The following is a 16,681-nucleotide window of genomic DNA, read 5'->3' on the forward strand; positions in this document are numbered from 1 at the left end:
GAGGAGCGGCAGCTCCCCTCCCAGGGCCGCAGGCCTAGCCGAGCAGCCGCGTGGCACTCATTTTTTTTCTTCCCCTTGCTGGCATAGCAACAGCAAATGCACACTCCAGAGATGGTGGTGATGGTTATCCAAGTCCCCCCAAATCTAAAGCAAAACTTCCCTATCATTCCCAAACCGTGATCTTCATTAGAAGCAGACAAAAACAGCAAAATGTGAATGAAATGCTGTTTGTGTGAATGAAAGGGCTAGCGAGCGAGCCAGCGTTTCTGTGAATGAAGCCGGGCCTTGCAGCCGGCGCCAGGCAATCCCCTGGTTCCAGCGGCCTCAGCCAATGAGCGGGCGCCCCGATGACTCATTCAACAAAAGCTTGCTCAATAGTGGAAGATTCCATTTCAATCAAAGGCGGGATCTTTCATCCAACGGCAGTGTGGGAAAAAAAAAAAAAAAAAGCCAGCCTGATTACAAAGATGTAGGGAGGAAGGAGAAGGCTGTTATGATGAGAGGAAAAACTAGTTTTTCCAAGGAAATTCAAGATCCACTGGACAGGTATGAGTGCGAACAGGACTGCCCTCTTGGAGGTGAGCTGTGCCCTAAAACTTTCATTCAGCCATTCATTTACATCAAGAGCAATCATGAATGTGCCATTCTGTTCAGCATTTATTATGAATGTACAGTGAATGCATTCAATACCCAGGCTCCTCGCCCTTGATCCTTTTTGTGAAAGGAATATAAAACAGGCATGCACGTTCTGAGTCCCCAAGGAGAGGGGAAAAAACCCGAAGCTACACCGTTAACCCTTTAGCCAACAGGAGACTTTCGTTCCTTTTGTTATGATGAAGCAAGTAAAGGGAAATTGACCACTTTAAAAAGTAAATAGCAATATAAATGTACCACATGTAAAGAAGATACATAATCTAAGAGAGAGATTAATATTTTAAGAATACAACAGGACAGTAAAACCTCACTTATCAGGAAGATGGTATCAGCATTTTGGGACTTAAGAGAAAAGCAAAAAGAGGATCCCAAAGGTTTCTCAGCACCAAAATAGAAGCTGCAACCCAGTCAAGAAGCCCCCGGGCAACCCTGTGGACCCTCACTGGGGGCTGCTATTGCTTATTTTAAACATTATCCCAGAAGCCCAAGTATCAGATTTATCAGCCTATGACAATATAAAGATGGATGATGGATGAAATTTTCATAGTCTGGTGACACAGACAACAACAACAACAACAACAAACAGAAAAAAAATGAAACCATTATTAAGTCAGCCTCAAGAAAGCCAGGCAGCCTAGGGCCTTTCCAGAATATTTGTTTTTCTTTTTAAATCTGTTAATTTAAATGTGTATTGATTTTCTACTGCTACCGTAACCACAAAATCAGTGGTTTAAAGCGATGCAAATTTATCTCCCAGTGCTGTAGATCAGAAGTCCAAAATGGCTCACAAGCGGATAAAATGAAGATGTGAGCAGGGCTCATTCCTCTGGGGTTTCTAGAGACGAATTGCCTTCTCTGTGCCTTCTCCTGCTTCCAGAGGCTGTCCGAACCTGCGCTCCTGAGAATGGGCCATAAGCTGGACCCTGGGGAGCGTGGCTTTGCCCATAAAAGATTTCATTCCAACTAAAGAGGCAGAAAATTGAAAATTAATATTACAATGCAGTATGCTATGTGAATGTTGTAATATGTGTGATATACAAAACTTATCCATAGGGTACCATAACTGAACGTGGCCTAAGGATATCAGGGTTGACTTCAGCAGGGAGATGACCCCCCAAGAAAAGATTTGAGACACTACTGGGATCTTCCAGATAGGCTGAGGAAAAAAGGTACCTCGAGAGGAGATGCTGGGTAGGGAACAGCTCAAGTCTTGAGGGAGCTCATCATTTCCAGAATCCCATGTAGATTGGTTGGGCTGATGCATAGTATTGGGAAGCCAGGCCACTAAGATGGCCTGACCCGGAGGATCTAGGAATAACCAATAACTTCCTTGAGATGCTTGAGCAGGTTTGCAGTGGCTTGAGAGAGCTGACACAGTCAGATTACATTTAATGTGGGCACCTTGACAGTGAGGTGGGGTGGCCTTGCGGAGTTGTTGACAGAACAAATGAAAAATGATGGAGTCTTGAAGGAAGACCAAAGCAGTGGGCTGAACAAGAGACAATAAAATGACCTGGATGACAATGATGGGTGAGAAAAAGTGGGCCAGGCTGGCTTGTCTGGAGGCAAAGCTGAGATGGAGTTTGGGGTGCAAGATGCTTGTTAAGGACCAAACTCCATGGGAGGCAGGAGGAGGCTAGATGAATGGGCAGAGTGAGAAGTGGGGCTTTGTGAAGCCACACATACCCCAGCCTGGCGGGCTCCCCACTGAGGGTCCCCCTGGGGCCTGGTGGGCCTTCCTTTCTCCTTCACTCCTCACTCCCTCACCTGCCCCAGGAGTAACGGCCTCCAGCCAAACAGCAGAGGCTCCATTCTGCACAGAAAGAAACAGAGGATCAGAGGGCTTATGAGATGTGCCCAGGACACACGGGGTTAGGAACTGGCCATTCTGTCTGACTCCAAATCCATGTTCATGACCACAGCTTCAAGGAGCTTGAATAAGGACCTGCTTAGAATCAACTGTGGAGGTGGTGGTTCCCCAAGACAACACCTTTGCAGTGTAACAGAGGGGCTGCCACTGAGGTCACGGGGTGATGCCAGCTGAATGAGAGATGATGAAATGGATGAAAGCAGTCATACTTTCCAGAAGATTAATTGCCATGAGAGGGAGGATATAGGGCAATGGCTGGAGGTACAGCAGGGAGTATAGGACAGATGATAGAAGAGTTGGGGGTATGTTTAGGAGAAAGGTGAGGGCAGGACTTCCCTGACAGTCGAGTGGTTAAAACTCTGTCTTCCAATGCATGGGGTTGGGGTTATGATCCCTGGTCAGGGAACTAAGATCCTACATCCTACCTTGTGCAACAACAACAAAAAGAATACAGGTGAGGGCTTTAGATTAGAACAGAATGGAAGAAACGGACATCCAGGAAAGAGGTGGGGGTCAAGAGGATAGGTGGAGCTATCACCCTGGAAAGGACAGTGGGAGAGATGGAGGAACTGGGGAGCAGATCATTTGGGGTTGAGTAGGAAATAGGTGGTTCCAAGGAGGAGACCCGTTTTCAGGGAAGAGGTTAAGAAATTCCAAAGGATGGTGACTGTAAACAAGGAATGTACCAGTTCTACTAGCATCAAGCCATTAGCCACTGTAACTGCCCAACAATGCACCCTGAAGGGATGGAGAAAAAACAGAAAATATTCTGTGCTTTGGATATTGGCCCTAAATAGGTAAGACATATATATGCTTAATTGCTCAGTCATGTCCCACTCTTTGTGACCCCATGGGCTGTAGCCCACCAGGCTACATGCTCTCCATGCGGATTCTCCAGGCAAGAAATGGAATGGATTGCCACACCCTCCCCTAGGGGATCTTCTCCACCCAGGGATCAAACAAGGTCTCTTGTATTGCAGGTGGATTCTTTACCATCTGAGCCACCCAGGAAGCTCAAGAATACTGGAGTGGGTAGCCTATCCTTTCTCCAGGGGAACTTACCGACCTAGGAATCAAACCAGGGTCTCCTGCATTGCAGGCAGATTCTTTACCAGCTGAGCTACCAGGGAAGCCCGTAAGACACGTATATCAAGAAATAATTTCAGTGGACTCAGATTCTTGCATCTTCTTATACAGAGAAAAGCACTGAAATCATTAAGTTGAGATGTCTGGATTTTTGTGATTAGCAGTAATCTTATGATGTTCAACTACATATTTTTTTTTCCCCCAGCAAAAGAAACTTGTATATATCCTGGCTCCTCCCTTACTTCTTCAGAATAGTTTGTTCAGAGCAACCTGAGAGGCTGTCTCAGGTATAGTATAGTGAGTATAGTCCTCAGTGCGTGCATACTAAGTTGCTTCAGTTGTGTCCAACTTTGTGTGCGCTATGGACTCTAGCCCACCAGGCTCCTCTATCCATGGAGATTCTGCAGGCAAGAATACTGGAGTGGGTTGCCATACCCTTCTCCAGGGGATCTTCCCAACCCAGAGATCGAACTTGTGTGTCTTATGTCTCCTGCATTGGCAGGCGGGTTCTTTACCATTAGCGCCTCCTGCTAAGCCCAGTATAGTCCTCAAAAAGATTCCCAAATAAATCTTAACTTGCAAATTTAGGTTGTACATTTTTCTGCAGTCAATAAGACACACCAGGGATTCCTAAGCGCCAAAAGTCATTCCCACCTTTAGGGCTGAGGGAATGGGAACCAGTGGAATTTCAGAGGGAATTTTAGAGGTAGGGCCACCGGGAGGAGCTGTAGTTTTGAAGGAATCAAGTTACTGATGGAGAAGTAGAACCAGTGATGGGGAGGAAACAGAATAAATACCCCAGCTTCTCTCTTCCCGGTCTCTGACCTCCTGTTAGTGCCTTCCATTAGCCAAACTCACAAGAAGCCAGAGGTCCAGGGAACTTGGTGGTGGGGAGTGAGGGGCCAGCCTCCCAGGAACGTAGCAGGCAAGGCAGAAGAAAGGGAGGTGGATCACAGCTGTCACCGTGAGTGTGTCTGCAGATAAATCTATCTGGGCTCATAGTAAGAAGCCCAAAGACTTTGATGCCTAATGTGGAGTTATACCTGACCTCTGTAACACAAAAAGCAAGACTGTACTTAAAAAGTTGAAGCAGCCCATTTAAGTAAGAAAACTGAGGTGAGGATGAGCACTTACAGCGCCTGTTGAGGAAAAGAGATGATGCTGCTGACAAACGAGGAAAAGCAAAGGTGTCCCTGTTCTGCGTTATGAATCCACCATGACTATACGAGGGCAGAGGTGTGATTTTCCAAAGGCTCATCTGCTGACATATGAGCTGGAAGGTAGCACATCGTCAGGTAGAAGGTTCTTTCGAGGATGCAGGTAGAAGCGGGGAGGAGAGGAGAAGGCAGGCTAGCAGGAGTGGGAGATGGGCAGTGTGGAGGAGAAACGCAGGGGTGGAAGTGGCTGCGGAAGCAGTAGCAAGTGCAGGGGTATTCAGGAGAAGCACTGGGGAGGTGGCTGCTTGGATGCTTTGGGATGCGCATCCGCGGGAAGGGGGAGGGAGCAGAAAGTCCCTCACTGTGCCCCTGAAATATAGGAGCTGCCTCACAGGAGGGCAAAGCGGGGGTCAGGGGTGACTCAGTGTCACCAAAACCAGAGGTTGGAGTCATCCTGGGGGCAGGCTGGGGAATGAAAGAAAACTCATTTCCCACAACAAGGTGGGAAGGGATGGGCACTAGGAAAGGCAGAATGAATATACAGGATGTTTAAACAGGAAGAAATGTGAGTCAAACCTGGATCTGACCATGGAGAAAGGTTTCCAGACTGAGGTGGGCAGATGTCTTCTCCGCAGGGACCCCTAAGGTGCCTGGAGGTAGGAATGTCTGTGGTATAGGAAGCCTCTGTAACAAGCTGCCTGAGTTCGAGAAACTTGGATGCTGAAAACTGGGTGTGCCCAACGGTTCAGCATCAAGGACATCCTTTTTATCATTTCTATTTTTTTTTTTTAAGGTTTACTCATTTTTAGCTACTCTGGGTCTTCATGGCCACACCAGGACTTTCCCTAGTCACACTGAGCCAGCACTACTCTCCGCTGAGGTGTGGGGACTTCTCGTTGCGGCGGGTCCTCCTGTTGCAAAGCACAGGCTCTAGAGTGCAAGCTCAGGCGCTGCAGTGCATGGGGCTTAGTTGCCCTGTGGCATGCGGAATCTTCCCAGACCAGGGATTGAACCAGTGACCTCTGCACTGGCAGGCGGATTCTTCAGCACTAGAGTACCAGGAAAGCCCCAAGAGTTTTGTGTTTTGTTTTTTATTTTTTAATTTAGTTTTTTTTAAATTGAGGTATAGCTGATTAATAGTATTATAAAAGTTTCAGGTGTACAAACAAGTGATTCACAATTTTTAGAATTATACTCCATGTACAGTTATTATAAAATCTTGGCTTATGTTCCCTGTGCTGTACAATATCTCTTTGTATCTTATTTGTTTTATACGTAGGAGTTTGATTCTCTTAATCCGCTGTTCTTATCTTCCTCCACCACTCCCTTTCCTCTCCCAGCTTGGAACCACAAGTTTGTTCTGCATATCTGTGAGTGTTTCATTTTTGTTATTTTGCTGGTTTGTTTTACTGTTTAGATTCCACATATAAGTGATAACACACAGTATTTGTCTTTCTCTCTTTCTTATGTCACTTAACATAATACCCTCCAGATCTATCCATGTTGTTGCAAATGGCAAAATTTTGTTTTCATGGCTGAGTAATATTCCTATACAGACACACACACATACACACAAACACACACAGATATATATGTATTAATTGTTCATCTATATGCGGGTTAATTTCTGGGCCCTCTATTCTGTGTCATTAATCTATGTGTCTGTTTTTGTGCCATACCATATTATTTTGACCACTGCAGCTTTGCAATATAGTTTGAAATCAGGTAGCCTCATACCTCCAGCTTTCTTCTTTCTCAAAATTGTTTGGCTATTTGGGGCCTTTTGTATTAATATTTCTATACAAATTTTAGAATTATTTGTTCTAGTTCTGTGAAAAATGCCACTGGTGTTTTGATAGGGATTGCACTGGGTCTAGATTGTCTTGGGTTGTGTGGTCATTTTAACCATATAAATTCTGCCAATCTGTAAAGACTGTGTATCTTTCCATCCATTGTGTCATCTTCAATTTCTTTCATCAGTGTCGTAATTTTCCTTATATTCCTTTGTAAAATAAATTATAGCTTTTACTGAAGAATTAATTTATTTAGAAAAAATTTAGTGAATTCTGTATTCCCATTAACTCCTTGATCATACGCATGTTTAGTTTTATGTAGAAACAATTTCATGTTCCTCATTCTCCTCTAAAGAATCTATTTTCAGGGATGTTTTAGTTTATAATATAATCTTCACAAATACATTTCATGTTTCATGGAATTGAGAAAACATAATTCCTTTAGGCTTTCCCCATCACTGGACACTGGTTGTTTCTAATTTATCAATGCCATAAACATTGACATAATGAGAAACTTTGCATACCCAGCTTGCCTTGTATGATTGGATGATCTCTCAGTATAAATCACAGGGAAATGCAAACTTTCATACCTCTTGATTACCATTGCTAAGTGCCTTTCCTGAAATTCTTTATGTTTTCACTTTTGACAGCATTCAGTAGACCTGTGTTTCTGCAACCTCACCAGTTTTGGGTTTTCGTTGTTTTTGTGGTTTTCATAGTAACAAATGATTTTTCTTATTTAATAGTTTTCAAGATGGTTATTCAAGAGTCTGGGCTCTTGACTGGTGGAGGGGATGCCATAACTCTTCCTTCATAGATATTGGTTGGCTCCAAACCAAAAGTGACAAGATTTGCCCAGATTTGGGTAGGGAAGTGGGATGGGGGGAACCAGTCTACCTGTGGAGTTGAACTCATACAGACCCTCACCTACATCTTTCCGTCAGAGGGCCTGTTTTGAATCTCACACTTATCTTTCTGGACTCACAGCATTGTTTTGGCTAGTTCTCATTTAGATTATCTCTTCTAGACTCTGTGTGGGTTCTCACTATAGTCAAATGTTGATCACTTTTAGCTTTTTAAAAAATATTTTATTATATATATTTATGCATAATATAGTTACATTGTTATATAATTGTTTACATATTATATATTATGCATTATTATTTACACATAATTTTGTATATTAGTATACATACATAAGCTATATTGGTATAATATTGATATATATTAATATTAAAGTACTATTTCTCTTTCATATGAATATGTGCTATGATTTATATAATACACAGTCATATATATTAATATACTTATATAGCCTATATTTATACATGTTTATGTATATTAATTATATGTATTATTGCTCTTTCATATGGATGTATTATGTCTTATGATTTATACATAATTATACATACTAACATAGGAGCTTCCCAGGTAGCTCAGTGATAAAGAATCCACCTGCCAATAGAGAAGTCACAAGTTCAATTCCTGGGTCAGGAAGATCCCCTGGAGAAGGAAATTGAAAGCCCCTCCAATATTCTTGCCTGGAAAATCCCATGGACAGAGGTACCTAGTAAAGCTGCAATCCATGGGTTCACAAAGAGTTGGACACAACTGAGTGACTAAGCATGCATGCATATGTACTAACTTACTTATACAATCTTTGTCAACATAATGTTTATATTTATTAATTATACATATTATTTATTCTTCATGTGTAGAGTCAAAAGCAACAATGCTGGGGCATCAATATGCTGACACTGGTACCCTAGAAAGGACTTCACTGTCTTTGATGCACTTAGTGAGACTGAGAATAAAAATTCTGTATGTTTTCCCAATGCAGCCACCAGCAGCCCCTCTGTGTTGTCATGGTTCTCAGACAAGGATTCCCTGGTGGATGTGTCACCATGAGGATGGCTGGCCCCACCTGGCATTCCTGATTTAGTAGATGTTGATGGCTCCCAAGTATGCTACCCAATTACTTCCCACATGAACAATGTCCATTGACCACACAGTAACTGTGCACATCAGGTCAGTGATCCCAAACTGAAAGCCAACCCCCTGGATATGTTCCAGCCACAGTGCCCAACAGACGGAAATGGCTCCACCTGCCAACATCTCAGGACATCAAGGTGGTCAACCTTGAGAAGCCTGATGAGACAAAATCTTGGCAAATTCCTGACACAGCATCTTCAAGGAGTTCGGTAGAACTCTTGGAGAACTTCACAGTGTGAAATTCCTCTGCAACAGAGTTCCCAATGTTGGCTGCACATTGGAAATCCTGAAAACTTCCTTATCAAAGAAACCAGAAATTTAAACCAAGAACCTCCAAAATAATAAAAGTGAAAAGGATGTGCCAAATAATTTTCTAAGTACTTTAAATGATCTTTCATTTTTGCAAATTCCCAAATTACATATACACTGTCATTGTCTTTGTTTTATAGATAGAGAAACCGAGGCAGGGAGAACTTAAGTAATGGTTCACAGTCACAGGCTAGAGCCAGGCCTTGGCTTTGGCAGCTCTGGTCCTGTTGACTGACCTACAGCCTTAGGAGTTAGCAACACCAGGTACCTGGGGACTAGCCTGTAAAGAGTATGAGCTGAAGTAAGCAGGCTTACTTGAAAGTCTGTTTAGAGGTAGTTTCCAAGGTCTTTCCCCAACCATCCACATCCAGGCTATAGCTTTCTGCCCACCCTGCTAAAGATAACTTGTTTTTGCTTTGGAGAAGGTGGGATGGAGGCATCTGTCCCAACACACCCCATGCAGACAAGAGTAAGCACAGCCAGGGAGAGGCTGGGCTGGCAAATGTTCCCACAGTATGTCCACTACAAAGGGCCTCTGCTCTTCCTTTCTGATAATTAAAACCAAACAGAAATTTTTGAGGACATGAAAGCTGAACAAAATTACAAAAAGATGGAAAGAAGAAAAGATAAGAAATTAGACCACCATATCAGAAGATGCATCAAGCAAATTATAGGAGTTGGAGGAAGAAAAAAGAAAGAGGTAAAGATAGAGGGGAAGGAGAGAGAAAGGAAAGGAGACATGGAAGGGAGGGACAGTGAGAGGAGGAAATAATAAAATAATAGCAAAATTTCCTTGAACACGAATACTGAGATATGACCAAGATTGGGGTAAAATGAGATCTTTCTATGTTGAAAAGCCTCAGTGGGAGACACACAGAGAGAGACAGAGAAAGAGAAGCAGGTCACATATAAAGAATCAGGATGAGAAACACTGGAAAGTAGACTTCCCTAGAGCCATGCCCTCAAAATAGTGTGGGGTAATTATTTCTGATTGGGCTTTTATACCCAGCCAAATAATCAACAAAGGTGAAGGTAGAACAAAGACAGTTTTAGATATTCAAAGTCTCAAAAAAGCCTTTTCACGAACATGGCACTGAAGACAAAGAAGGAAGCCCCTGCCCCTCCTGAAGCCAAAACCAAAGCAAAGGCTTTGAAGGCCAAGAAAGCAGTGTTGAAAGGCACCCACACCCACAAAAAAAAAAAGATCTGGAAGTCACCCACTTTCTGGTGGCCCAAAGCACTGCGGCTCAGGAGGCAGCCCAAATATACTCAGAAGAGCACTCCAAGGAGAAACAAGCTTGACCAGTACACCATCATGAAATTCCCCCTCACCACTGAGTCAGCCATGAAGAAAATAGAAGACAACAACACACTGTTACTCATTGTTGGTGTCAAGGCCAGAAAGCACCAAATTAAACAGGCTGTGAAGAAGCTCTATCCCACTGACATGGCTAAGGTGAATACCCTGATCAGACTTAATGGAGAGAAGAAGGCATATGTACGACTGGCTCCTAACTATGATGCTTGGGACATTAGCAACAAAACTGGGATTATCTAAACTGAGTCCAGCTGGCTAATTCCAAATATAAAAGTTTTCACTATGTATTTAAAAAAAAAAAAAGAGTCTCGAAAAAAATCTGCATTTTTCCTCAGGCAGCTACTATGAGATATACTTCCCCTCACCCCTCAGGGCAAATATTTAAAAGAGGAAGCCATAGGCTGCAGGAAATGGGACCCAATCCCAGACAAAGGGGAAGGGAAATTCCAGGGTGATAAGGAGGGGACTTCCAAGATGGCCCTGCAAGAGCAGGCAGAAGGTGACCAGAGAACATGGTTCATGAATGCAAAACTGAGCAAAGAAAGAGACAGTTCAGACTCCTGGTGGGACTTGGGGTACTATTCATGATAAGTACAAAGAATCTGAAACAAATTAAAAAGACAAATTTTCAACTCCAAGGAATGTAAGAAATTGGTGCAGAAAAGGAAAAATAATTGCCATGTAATACATGGCTCAGTTCTCAGTAATATTTGCATGATTAAAATAATGTAAACACTGAATGTTAATCCAGTCAAAATACACTGTATTTGTACAGGGAGAAATGGGGTCTGGGAAGTGCATTTATGGTGTGAATGTTTTATAAATTTTGAAGAACCAATTGATTCCAAGACATAATGGAAGCTCATTACTGCTGGGAAAAGAATGGATGAGGGCTGCCATTTCTCCCGACACGTCTTATGCAGCAGATGGACCATGCAGATGACGAACATACACAACTTTAGACTGAAGGTTTGTAGATCAAGTACTATGATCCGTTACCCAACCAGGAAAAAAGTGTTCTCCCTTAAGCCTCTGATTTTGGCAGTTTTGTGTCTTAGTGGTCTTGCCAGGAGGAACTGGCTGTAAAATATATTTCCACACGTCTAAGTGAATTGATGCATTGGGGGAAGGTTCTTATGGTTGTCAGGCTGCATGGTGAGAGACTGCCAAGACTGATGGCTTGTTTTATAAAAATTCATACTAAGTGGTTCTGCCAGTCACGTGACCTACAGTTTGGCTGATCTTTGGGCCACTCTTGCTGGTGGCCTCAAAGGTTCATTTATCCTCAGGGCAAGGTGTCACCATTTGCTAAGAGGGCATAAAGTACACTCATATAAAAATCTAATCTAGTGGGGATGCAAAACGGTGCCACCACTTTGGAAAACAGATCTTTAAAAGTTTAGACATAGACTTACTCATCCACCCAGCAATTCTACTCTTTAGAATCTACCCAAGAGAAAGGAAAATATACATCCACAAAAGACTTATACATAAATGCCCATAACATCATTATTCATCATAGCCAGAGAAAACAACAGAGATGTCCATCAACTGGTGAATGAAACACTACTCTGAAGGAACAAACTATTGATACACACTATAGCATAGATAAACCCAAAATTGTAATGCTGTGAAAAAGAAGCCAGATACAGTAGACCACCAGTATGATTCTATTTTGGGTCTTCTCTGGTGGCATGGTCCTATTTATATGAAATATTCAGACAAAGCAAATCTATTGAGACGGAAAGCAGATCAGTTGATGCTGTGGGGACGATGAGGTGGAGAGCAGCAAGGACTGGGAATTAACTACAAACAGGCACAAGGAATATTTTTATTCATTTTTTAATGATTTTTTAAAAACATTTATTTATTTGTTGGACTGTGATGGTTCTTAGTTGTGGCACGTGGGATCTCCAACCTTCATTGTGGCATGCAAGATCTTTAGTTGCAGCATGCAAAATGTTAGTTGCCGCATGTGGGATCCAGTTCCCTGACCAGGGATCAAATCTGGACCCCCTACTTTGGGAGCTTGGAGTCTTAGCCACTGGCTCACCAGGGAAGTCTCACAAGGAAGTTTGAAGTTTTCTAAGGTGCCAGAAACATTTTAGAACTACATTGTAGTGATGCTAATAGTGAAAGTGAAAGTGAAGTCGCTCAGTCGTATCCGACTCTTTTCGACCCAGTGGACTGTAGCCTACCAGGCTGCTCGGTCCATGGGATTCTCCAGGCATAAATACTGGAGTGGGTTGCCATTTCCTTATCCAAGTGATGCTTATAAAGTCCTGTAAATTTACTAAAAATTACTAAATCATAAAGATAATTTACTAAAAATTAATTTTTGAATGGGTGGATTTTATGGTATACAAAAAAATTTTGTTTAAGAAAAATATTTGGAAATACTTCTTTATTTTAAAAAATGGAAACTAAGACAGTATTTTGTGTAAAACCATCTCCATTCTGATTCTCCCAGTGATATTATGGGTTAAGCCTTCCTTCAGATCCTGTATTTCTCATACACCGTGTTACATGAAGTCAACTGCTCTGCACCTCACCAACAGCAAAGATGCTTGGGACAGGATAGGGTGAGATGAAGAAAGACATATTTAGCAAAAGAAAGGGTCTTCAGAAAGTGAGGGAATATTTTTCAGCTTTTAAAATGGGGGTGTACTATATTTGAATTTTCTCTAAGGAGTTGTATGCCTATGACATTACATTTTGAAGTAGATGATCTTCTCTTAGGGCACTTTTCAACATTAAATGCTGGCTCAGTTGGTAAAGAATCTGCCTGCAATACAGAAGACCCAGCCTTAACCCCTGGGTCAGGAAGATCCTCTGGAGAAGGAACTGGCAACCCACTCCAGTATTCTTGCCTGGGAAATCCTATGGACAGAGGAGCCTGGTGGGCTACAGTCCATGGGGTCACAAGAGTTGACACGACTGAATGACTAAACTACCACCACCACAAGGGTGACGATACTGAGTCCCATCTAGAGATACTGTTGATGTAAATCGGAAAGGATACTCACAAATGTATACAGTAAAATATGCAGTTTTTATCAAACCATCAAAGCATACTAGGTTTAAAGAGTTAGCATGGACTTAGAAGGAATGTGACTACCTCTAGCTTGGCCTAAGGCCTCCCTTTCAAGGATAGAGAATAATGGAGGGCTGGTTGATAATAATCTTTAATGTTATATAATCTATACCACTATAAATGAATAATAACATGTGAATAATGTATAATAATTTATAATACTATATGTGAATATTTCCTTACCCTGAGTCTACCAGCTGCTATTCAGTACTATTTAGTTGTGATTATAGGTTAGCTTTTCCCTGTATTTCTCTATTGAATTACTTACTTAGAGGTGTGGTCAAGAGGAAATAGCTTTTCAAATTTAAATTTTCCAAATAAGAGTTTAGAGTAACCATTATTTGATGCTAAGCATTCACACCTCCTATAACAGTAATGTTAACCGACGGGAGCATAGAACATATAATATTCAAAACACTATAATGTTTTGAATTAGACATCTGGGTGATAGTTACACCTTAATAAAAGGAGTTTGTGTATTTAGGAATCTCAGGCCAGTTCCATCAGAAAGTCATGTCAAGAACAAGAAAATAAATGATATTTTTAGTTCCAGAAGACTCGGAGATTTTGTCTGTTACTAGATCTGTTACTAGATTTGCCTCTGCTATATAGATCTGCATGATTGGTGCAGTGCTGTCAGGATAGATTCGACTATACTGTGGTAACAAAAGACCCAGCATCTTGTGGCACATTTATTACTTTATCTCCACATCAACCCTGGGCTAGCTGTTCTTTGCTCCCTGTTGTCTTCTCTTGGGGACTTCTCTCTTGTGCCCACGGTCCTGTGCAGACAGAACACTGCTGGCAATGATCACATTTCAAGTTTCTCTCAAGAAGTGACACTGTAACTGCTTACATTTCACTGGCCAGGGCAAGTCACGTGGCCATGCCTGAGTTGTACATGGTGATGCCATTCAGTCTTCCTGGAGAGAGTGGAGAAATGAGTAGTAACAACTTTCCCGTCCAGGCTGCCACATAGCAGCAAGTGAAGTTCCATGTGCTATATAGTAGGTCCTTGTTAGTTATCCAATTAAAATATAGCAGTGTGTACATATCCATCGCAAACTCCCTAATTCTCCCTTCCCCCAATTAAAGGAAATAAATTCTAACATGTACTAAAACAGCATGAATTTTGAGGACATTCTGCTAAGTGAAATAAACCAATCACAAGAGGATAAACACTGTGTGATTTTGCTCATGTGAAGTAGCTAGAGTAGTTAGATTCATAGAGACAAAAAAGAGATTGGAGGTTGCCAGGGGCCAGGGGAGGGAGAAATGGGACATTTTTGTTTAATGAGTATTAAGTTTTGACCTTATAAGATGAAAGAAACTCTGGAGAGTGAGTGTCCAACAATTTGAATGTAACTAACATTACCGAAATGTACACTAAAAAATTATTAAAAGGGTAAATTTTATGCTATGTGTATTTTATCACAGTGTTTAACAAATAAATATTAAAAGAAAAAAACTATATGACCTTAGTTGTTACCAATGCACAACTGTGAGGGGGCATATTGATAATAGGAGAGGCTCTGTGTATGTGAGGGCAAGGGGCATATGGGAAATCTCTGTACTTTTCTTTCAGTTTTTTGCTATAAACCTAAACCTGCTCCAAAAATAAACTTTTAAAAATTAAAAAAAAAATTTTTTTTAACTATATATCCACTAAAACAAGGAGACTTTATAGAAGAACAGAAAAAGGAGTTAGGTGTAAAGTGGCCCAGGTGGCTCAGTGGTCAAGAATTCTCCTGCCCATGCAGGAGATGCCAGTTCGATCCCTGGGAGGGGAAGATCCCCTGGAGAAGGAAATGGCCACCCATTTCCAGTTTCTTGCCTGGGAAATACCATAGATAGAGGAGCCTGGTGGGCTACAGTTCATGGGGCCCCAAACAGTCAGACATGACTTAGCAACTAAACACCAGCAGAGTAGAGGGACCATATTCAGGAGAAAAAGAAAAAAAATTTAGGACACCCGCTTAAATCTGAACCTTGTATAAGTCATTTTTTTATTTTTTAGCATAAGTTTATCCCATGTAATATTTGAGTCATAATTATACCCCCAAATCATTTGTTGTTTATCTGAGACTCAAGTTTACCTTGGTGTCCTGTATTTTATCTGGAAACCCTAGACCCAGGACCCTGAGCTATCTTCCTGGATATGTCTGTTTCCAAAGCCTCTGCCATGGGCCACGTGGCTCCCCTCACTGCCCAGTTCACCCATCATGTTCTTCTCACCATGTGGATGGCCGTGCTGGTTTCCTACAGGAAGAGGAGTTGTTGGGCCAGGGAACTCCACACCGGAGGACATGCAAGTTGAAATTCTCTCTGCCAGCTAGCTACACAGTCCTCTCTCACCCCCCAAGTTTTAAGCAGTTTTTCCAGTCCTAGGCATGGCAGCAGCTGGTGGTGTTCCTTTTCATGCCATTCACTGTTTCCTGGAGCAAGATCCCTTCTCTCCTGCCTTTGCCTTTTTCAGACTGAACAGAGGCTTTTCAATGCTGCTGCCAGCAACCCAGCCTCCCCTCCTCCTTATGGCTTCATCTGTGCTTCTGTGACATCCCTAAAGTGCCATCACCAGAATGGCACTCAATATTCCAGGTGTGGGGGCAGAGAGCGATGGTCTTGCAGGTATATCTGAGATTTACTTTAAAATGCTCCAGGAAAAAAAAAAAAAAAAAACAGCTGAGGGATACAGGAAACAAGACTAGCCAAATGCTGATGAGCAGGAATGTGCCATGAGAAGGCAAGAGGGTCATTATATGATTCTTTCTGCGTTTTCGTGGTTTGAAATTTTCCATAATAAAAAGTTAATAAGTAAAGATTTAAAGGATGTGCAGAACATCAAAAACAACACCACAGAATCCAACTTCATGGACTTTCTGTTACTGTTTTGACATAAATACACTCTGCCCAAGCTCTTGATGTTTCCTAATAATTTAAAGTGTTTAGATATCAGTGGTTTCCCAAAGATAAAGATACAATATTCTTATTCACTAATATCATAGAGGAGTTCATCACCCCATGCAGAAAAGAAAACCTTTTGATAATTTGTTCCCATGGGTTATGGGTCAATAAGAGGGGCATGGACCCCACATTCCTGGAATGTCAAGGACAGTGAGCCATTTCTTCAGATTCACTTTCCCGTATCCACTTTCAGGCCATTCCAGCCATAGGGGCAGGGGATTTCACTGGTAGTCCAGTGGTTAAGACTCCGCCTTCCAATGCAGGGGACATGGGTTTGATCCCTGGTTCAGGAAGTAACTTAATTGGCAATTGCCACCGGGCAATTAAGCCCACATACCACAACTACTAAGTCTGTAAACAAGCAACTAAGACCCATTGCAATCAAAAAAATACTTTTTTAAAAAATAAAAAAGAACTGCAGACATAGAGGGCATATTTCATCCT

The 16,681-nt window shown here is 42.0% G+C and overlaps 1 pseudogene; it reads left to right on the plus strand.

The window, feature by feature from the left end:
* The first annotated feature begins 240 nt into the window (after positions 1–240).
* LOC139032421 (large ribosomal subunit protein uL23 pseudogene) lies at positions 241–14,777 on the plus strand (annotated as a pseudogene).
* Positions 14,778–16,681: the final 1,904 nt, after the last annotated feature.

The sequence above is a fragment of the Odocoileus virginianus genome, chromosome 31 (assembly GCF_023699985.2).
Source record: "Odocoileus virginianus isolate 20LAN1187 ecotype Illinois chromosome 31, Ovbor_1.2, whole genome shotgun sequence".
NCBI lineage: Eukaryota > Metazoa > Chordata > Mammalia > Artiodactyla > Cervidae > Odocoileus > Odocoileus virginianus.